Source organism: Myxocyprinus asiaticus, chromosome 10 (assembly GCF_019703515.2).
Source record: "Myxocyprinus asiaticus isolate MX2 ecotype Aquarium Trade chromosome 10, UBuf_Myxa_2, whole genome shotgun sequence".
In the NCBI taxonomy this organism is placed as follows: domain Eukaryota; kingdom Metazoa; phylum Chordata; class Actinopteri; order Cypriniformes; family Catostomidae; genus Myxocyprinus; species Myxocyprinus asiaticus.
The window spans coordinates 8,796,541-8,805,371 of record NC_059353.1 but is presented as its reverse complement, the minus strand read 5'-3'; the positions used below and the strand labels follow the sequence as shown (position 1 = coordinate 8,805,371).

Below are 8,831 nucleotides of genomic sequence, written 5' to 3'. Positions count from 1 at the left end.
TGTGAGCTTTTCAGCCTCGCTCAAAGACATATGTAAAAATGCTGCAAAGCTTGGCAATAATACTTCTCTTCAGTTTAATTATCTTGTTCTCCAATGGTAAGTTTTTATTCTAATGCCATTTCTGGATGATTAACTACATGCATTTCAATCAACTGGGTAAAAAAAAAAAAAAAATGTTCTTCTTAAGCTTTATTCGGACGGTAATTGTTTCTCATGTGTATATCATGTGTGTTTCTCTGTGATAAAACTTGTGCGTTCAGATGACAATTCAGTCACGGGGGACGAGCAAGACTATTCGTGAATCACATGCCTCCAGTTGCGCATTTTATGTGGAAAATTCCTCAATCCACAAACTATGTCCTCTGTATTTGCATTCAAATAACATGTATGGGGAACCGCTCTGCAAAACGCCAGTGTGCAGTTTCACAGAAGGGCACAAGCCAAAATTCTTCTGAAGAGCAATTAAACTTATCAAGAATCATTTAAGGTAGACATTGACCCGGTCACTTTTCTGGGACTAGTTGACCTGTTTAAACGAGTAGTCATGCAAGCCCTATGTATAAATGTATATAGTCAGGGTTGGGAGGGTTACTTTTGAAATGTATTCCACTACAGATTACAGAATACATGCTGTAAAATGTCATTTGTAACATATTCTGTTAGATTACTCAAGGTTAGTAACGTATTCTAAATACTTTGGATTACTTCTTCAGCACTGGCAGATTTTTTCACTTGTTTTGACTATAAAAACTCTGCCAGTACAGTAAGACAAAATACACATGTTAAAAATACATTCTCTGAAAAACCTAAATATCTTATGCAGTGTTGTTTCTAAAACAAGATAAATCAAATTGATCTTGTTTTAAGGATTTTTTAAAATATTTTTACAGGAAAACAATACAAAAATTATAATCAAGAATATGATTTTTGCCCTGATATCAAAGGTCTTACTAGAAAAAAAGAAATTATGATCCAATGTGAATATGATCATGCCTGGTAACATGTGCATGTAAAATGGCTAGAAATATGCATTTTAGCTTAGCATAAAGCTGACAATTTACACAAGGTTTATTTCTATTTCTTCTGCTCCAAACTGACTTCAAACTTACTTCTCTGTCTGCTCGTATGAATGTAACACATCATAAGAAAGTGTTTCACCGCTGTTCAAATGCACTTTGGATCACATCATTTATATGTATAAATGTTTTCCATCTGAAAGGACTAAATATTAAATAAAACAAATGACAATAAAATGCAAAGTAATCTCTTCAGTAATCAAAATACTTTTTGAATGTAACTGTATTCTGATTACAAATTATATAAATAATCCTGTTACATGTATTCCGTTACTCTCCAACCCTGTATATATATATATATATATACACTACCGGTCAAAAGTTTTGAAACACTTGACTGAAATATTTCTCATGATCTTAAAAATCTTTTGATCTGAAGGCATATGTTTAAATGTTTGAAATTAGTTTTGTATACAAAAATATAATTGTGTCACCATATTCATTTATTTCATTAGTAATCCAGTTACATGTATTTCGTTACTCCCCAACCTTGTATATAGTATACGTTTCTATATTGAAATGTTATAATATAATTTTCTTACATATTGCGGCCATAATAATGGGCCATTTCCAAAGTTCAAGTGATCTGGCTCTCGTTTTTCTTTCCCTTCTACTGAAGAGTTCCCACTCACTATGATGGAGCAGATAATTGTGAATTATTTCATACATTTCTGGTACACAATCCTCCACTGTTGACAACTGTCCATTACCACCAGAGCTGTTACCTCGCAAAGCAACCGCACAGCACTTAGCAGTGGTAAAAAATTATTTCCAAAACGACTTTTGGATTATAAACTCGGAGATGTGGATTTGGACGGTAATTAAATTCCCACACGACCTTGGTGTTTGTCAAAAAAACTTTTAAAAGGCAATTTCTTGTGGGAGGTTGGAGAAAAACACCCGGACAGCAATAAAATCATTGAGTACTCCCTGTAAATCCTGGAATTACCTTACGTCCCCATGTAAAATAACTGCCATTAAAATAGGATTTTTGGGAATCCTTTGTAGATTTAATCAGAAAACTTTGGTTTGGTTTAATCGCCATTTCCACTTTTCAGCCCTCAGAATTGTGGAACAGAAACAGAAACCTCTGTTTAGCATTTTACAAATAGTTTACCTTTAAAGAAATGTATTAAGTAGAAACCATTCCCATGTAATAGCATCTTATAGTTGAATCATAGTCAATCATGTGTTTCTCATGTACTTGAGTAAATCAGTCTTTTCTCTCACAATGGTGTTAGATTAAATCATGTCAGCATTTTAAAGTCACAGTAACTGCGTGCTTGAACACTTACATTTGTTACCTACAACATACTTTTTGCTCGGATTTATTACACCACTTTATTTCTAGGAAACCCTGAGAGTAAATCATCATGTATCTACAAAGCAATGGGTGAAAATGTTCCACTGGATAATGAAAAATTACAAGCTAACAACCATGTGATCTGTGGCCATAATCAAAAGAGGGTGTACATAAAGAAGGGCCTATATGTTAAGGACAAAGAGCTCGACATTGACCACAGTGGATCCCTGATACTGGAAACATACAGATAAACCAGTCTGGGAAGTACAAGGGTGAAGTCTATAGCGATGATGGAAAATGAAAAAAGATAAATGAAGCACAGCTCTGTGTGCAAGGTATGTACTAGTTTGTGAAAGTCTGCTGCATCTCCTCTCATTTATCCGAAACAAAAGTATACAAGACCAGTTGCTGCTGTTTGTGCATTTCAGAGCCAGTGGCCGAACCTACAGTCATAGTCAAGTGTGCAGAGTTAGTCTAACTTGTAGTGCCTTAAACCACTCTGAGGTGGTTGTATCATGGAAAAAAAATGGAAAGAAAGAATCCAGCATGGCAAGTGCTGTTTTACATGCAAACTCATCTGACCTCAAAGCTGGAGATAAATTCTCATGCACAGCCGAAAACATGATTAGTGTAAAATCAGCAAAAGACGTTCAGCCAGTATGCTCTGATATAGGTACAGTAAGTGCAATACCAAAATAGTTTTAAATATACAGTGGCCCCAAAAGTATTTGGACACATAGGTCACTCTTAGAATGCATGAATACAAAATATCAAACAATTTATTAAAGAAAGAAAGTGCAAGCACACTTTTCAAGACAAAACATTTCACAAAATAAGTCTGTTTTAAAACAATAGATTTACAGTTAAAATGTAAAGTCAAAAAGTATTTGGACACATTCTTGTTGTCATACTTTGGTGGAACATGTCAATAATGTGATGAACTACACTTATGGCTACTCAATAAAGAAAATAAAGTAGAAGTGAACAGCAACAAGGGAGACAAACAAGACGGTAATTATTATGATTATATATTTTATAATACATTATATATTTTATATATACAGTATATTACATATGTTTCTCATGAAGAATGAATGTCTTTTGTTGTAGGCTACCAGTTTAACTTGTACATTATCCCTTGCATTTTATATATTATATATCCCTTATTATATACAGTATATTATATGTAAAGAAGATGATCATTTGTAATTTACACAAAAATGATAAATGTTGGCGATGACATTGTTGATAATTATCATGTCTGTTTTATCCCTCATTAGAGATGTCTGAGAAGACATTTCTATTTGGCTTGGACCTTTGGTGGATGCTGGTGGTCCTGACAGGAGGTGGCACTTTCCTCCTCATACTTCTCCTCATCTGCATAGTCTGTGTCTGCTGCTGCTACAGACGGAGCAAGAGACATGTGAAAAGTACGTTTCCTGTGAAGTCTTGTCAGAAACATTTGTACCTTACTATTTTTTATATTTACTCTGGGAACGGAGCAAATGAAGACATCTGGAAGTGTGACTGAGGGTAATAAAGTCATCCAGTTTTCATCCAGAAAATGTGTTTCACAGTGACAGAGGTCAAAGAAGAATAGAGAAATGAAATATTCAATCGTCACTCATACTGACGCTTATACAGAATTCTCTCATATTTACCAGAAATCTGAATATTTTAAGTCTGCATTACAGTTCAATATTTTCAAAATGAAATGAAAGTTGTGTCATCATTTACTCACCCTCATGTTGTTCCAAACCCATATGACTTTTGTGGAAGGTAAGTAGCAGTATGCTTGTCTCAGTCACCAATTACTTTCATTGCATCTCTTTTGGTGACTTACGCTGTCATTCTGCATTCTCCGTTTGTGTTCCACTGAAGAAAGAAAGTCATATGGGTTTGGAACAACATGAGGGTCAGTAAACCTGTTGGCTTACCAATGGAAGACAGGAGGAGTGTTTATGCCTAGTGTACACTACATGACTCAAGCTCGTCTCCTTTGATGTTTTGAGTTGGCGACTGGTCTGCAACGAGAAGTCTCGGATCTCACGACGAACAGTATTGTTGTGTGCACACTCCTGCGACAGGCTGAGATGAGTCCCAGACGCTGCAACAGTTTATAAAACTGCTTGATATCTAGATGACGTCAGGTGTGCGCACTGTCCTGATGAGTGAGAGATGACAATGAGCCACAGCCACAGTAGAGCGAGCGAGAGAGTGCAAGAGGAGGGCAAGGCACCAGCGCCGGAACGAATTTTGAAATGTGGGGGAGGGCGGCAAACTGGGCTGGTTGTGACGTCATCTCAACAACATTCTGCAGTAAATATGGCCAATATATATATATATATATATATATATATATATATATATATATATATATATATATATATATATATATATATATATATCAAATGAATATAGCCAATTTATACCAGACCAGCTTTCAAGATTGTCATAATCACAGTGACTGACTAGTTATTTATCAACATACACAGTTAGAATGCAGAAGTAATCTAACTAAAGAGATTCAAATCTGCTTCATCCCTGAAACAGAGAGAGACTGCATTATAATCATAGTTCACACATACCTTTGATGAGGCAGCTGTCTTCAGTTTCGGATACTACTGGAAAACTGTATTGGTTCAACTGCGTGTTCTTGCGTATCCGTCCCTCTTTTAATTTATCTATTAAATCATTTGACAATCATTTTATTGTTTGTTTTTAACAATGTTACACAAGCACAATATGCCCTGTGTTTTATACCTTTTTAAAGCAGCATATTGCATTCCACATTGTGTGACTTGAAGAGTTAAGGGTTAAAGTTATTTCCTCATCCCCAATAATAGGATACAAAGCAATAGTTGTTCATTATCCTACTTTGCCTAATTCAGATGACTTTATGACTGATCTTTGATATCAATCTTGTCTTATTATGTATTAATTCAAATTTCCCTCTTGAAAGAAGAATAACATAAAACCCACATTGCTATTAAAACACTGTTATTTTACTTGATAAGCCTGATAACATTGTGCAAACAGTATATGGTCATTCTACGACTATTGTGTAAGTCATATCATGCAAGTTACTTACAACTACTTACAGAAACATCTGGACTCGTGTATAACAGAACATCTCCTTATGGTTCAACACGCATCTACAAACAACACAGAATGGCAGTGACAGCCTGCGCCCTCACCCACATTCATTCATTCCTGGCTTTTTTTATTCATGTTCCAGGGCTTTTGTAGATCAGTGGTTAGATGGGTTGATCAGACATCTGGATTTTTTCACTTTTTTTGGTGCAAAGGACAAAATGGCACATTTGCCTATTTAAATGAATATCAGATGCTAAAACTACATTGAATTTTACTCTTTACCAGGAATATACTTTAATGTCTGTTGTTGTTTATGATTGAGGACTTGCTATTGGCTGTTGTTATTGTATAATTAATGAGGTACATCTGTGCAGGTTTTGGGGAGTGTTTGGGGGTGTTATTAATTAATATTTAAATGTTATTGGGGGGTATAGTTATGTTTTAAGTTCCGTTTAATATTAATGATGTCATTTTATGTTATGACATGGGTTTATTTTTAGTTACCATGGGTGATTTTAGCGTTTTTTTGAGTTAGGTGTGATACTGTTTAACATTGTGATGTCTAATGGTTGACTGATATATTACTAAGGTGGAAAAGCTAGCCTATATTTGGAGTTTTATAATTATTGGCATCGGTCAATACACTTTCCCCTTTGGCTGATTTGTTTCTTGAAGGTGCTGAAAATCACCTGCTTGCATGTGAAGTGACTGAGACATGTAAACAACCAGTCATGGTTTGTTTTGTTGTTAAATGCCATCATGTTACTACAATAATAGACCGGTGTGCAACACAGTGTCATTTAAACAGTCCACATATCAGAGCGTTTGAGCTCATAATGTTAAAGTGCTTGCCTGTTTCGCTCCCTCTCTCTCCTCAAAAGTTCCCTGTAACTTTTAACTGTCTTGTCTAATGATAAAAAGGCAAATATCAATAAAACTAATATCATATACCGTCTGCAAATATGCGCATATCTCGTTTAAACATATGTAATAAACCAACCTCACACAACTTCAGTAGATCCAGCATCCTGTGCAATGCTCATAAATCTTCCTCTGAAGTAGGGCTGAAACAATTAGTCGACGTTATCGACAACGTTGGCAATAAAAAATTGTCGACATTTTCGTTGTCGAATAGTCGTTGATCTCATTTAACGTAACATGAGATCACATTAAACTCTAATGATGCATACTGCAGCTATACAGCAGAAGAAAAAATTGTTATCTGAGAATGTTCAATATAATATTAAAAATACTAATATTTTAAAATATCTAAAAATCCTTTAAAAAAAGATGCATTCACCTGAAAAGCAGCATATAAGATATTTAGACTTGCTTTTAGAGAATAGATCTTGAATATAAGTATATTTTGTCTTTACTGCACTCGCAGAAGTATAACCCTAACCCTAAGTGAGAAAATACACTTATATACTTTACAAAATACACTTATATTTAAGATACATTCTCTTAAAGCATGTCTAAATATCTTATATGTTGCTTCTCAAGTAAATGTATCTTGTTTTAAGGATTTTTAGACAATTTTAAATGGAAAACAAGACAAAAACACTTGATAACAATTTTTGATATGCAGATATCCCGTTTAAACAGATGCAATTCACAAACCTCATGAAAATCCAGCGTTTTCTTCCCATTGAGCGCTCATCTAATATCTTCCTCTGAAGCACGTATTCTATCAGCCAGAATCAAAAACTTCAGGATCAGGATCAAAAGTTACTCTGATTCACAAATCATGAAGGTCACTCCGTGACAATCCAAGCAGGTGATCCAGGATGTTTAAACTGTCAGGAGATTGCTGCTCGCACTGGATCCGGGGTGCAACTTCAAAGTAAAGCGTTTCACGTGTGCTATGAGTAAATGTCATATTCACTGTGCACTGTATGTGGGAATATAATAGAATGAAACTTCACCCACATCTCCCTAACTTCTGTCTTTCATGTTTGTTGAAAGAGGAGAGCAAGATTTGGGTAGCAGGAGACAAAAAAATAATAATTAGAAAATAAAATAAAAAATCATGAACATCTCCCTACCCCTGGTCTTATAATTTCTGCTGTTTTTATAATTTTTTCCTTTTGCAAATTTGTGCAAATACATGTAAAAACGGGAGCAAGCCTTTTGTGTTTGTTGAAAGAGGAGAGCAAGGTATTGGGTAGCAGGAGACAAAAATAAGAATAAAATAAAACCTACTGGCCGTTTTTATTATTATCAGCTGTTTTAATTTTTTTCCCCTTTGCAAATGGTGCCAAAAAACCACAAAAATAGACAAGAGCCATTCTTTCATGTCTTATGACATATTATCAAGAATAAACTGTGCTGGCTACCACCCCTGGAGTTCGCTAGTTCGCTAGTTCGAATCCCAGGGCGTGCTGAGTTACTCCAGCCAGGTCTCCTAAGCAACCAAATTGGCCCGGTTGCTATGGAGGGTAGAGTCACATGGGGTAACCTCCTCGTGGTCGCTATAATGTGGTTCTCGGTGGGGCGCGTGGTGAGTTGAGCGCGGATGTCGCGGTGGATGGCGTGAAGCCAGGCTGAAAAAGGGGAAAAATAAAAAATAAAAATAAAACAAAAGAATAAACTGTGCGAGTTTGTGAATGAATTTCGTTATCTTAATTTTAAGATGCATTTTTGGCAATTCTTTTGAAACAGGACGGCGCTAAGGGCAGCTGAAATGGCCAATTTTTCATCGGTTCCATGTGGATTTAAAGGGAAATAAGTGTACGATTGGAAAATGTAAAAAAGCGAATGCATGAACATGTACAATCGGCACACAGAAATGAGCAGCATGCACACAAGAAGCTCAGTTACAGGTACTGCACTAAAATAACTCTGAATTCTGCTCTAAATTTCATGTTGGGAATATTAAGAGAATCTGTGCTCTAGTTTTTAGCTCTTTCTTTCTCATTGTTTACTTTTTTGCACATTATTTTCATTCAGTAATACACAGACGTAATGATAGATGTATGTCTTCATGAAATCAGAGACTCTCTCCTCGAAATTTGAACAAAAGTGGTCAAAAGAGACGACTAGGTGTAACGGTGATGTCTCGCTTGTACATTTGTGATTGGACCATTCAAACTTCATCTTAATACCAGGTTTACACATGGTCTCAGTCGGGGATGAATGGTCGTTTAGTTGATAGACTACAGTCCTGAAGTGTTCGCACCAGCACGACGAGAAACCATACTGTGAGTCGCAGTGTGCCGACTGCAAGTCGTGTAGTGTACGCTTGGCTTTAGGAAACCTGTCTGAAAACAGTCATTATTTTTGCAATTTTCTTTGGTGACGCTGGTAGTACAGAAATATAACCTTCACCTTTAACAACAACTTGTCATTCAAAATAT

General features: G+C 35.6%; 1 pseudogene; it reads left to right on the top strand.

Moving 5' to 3' along the window:
* Nucleotides 1–2,465: 2,465 nt before the first annotated feature.
* On the top strand, nt 2,466–3,910 carry LOC127447345 (uncharacterized; annotated as a pseudogene).
* The last annotated feature ends 4,921 nt before the right edge of the window (nt 3,911–8,831 follow it).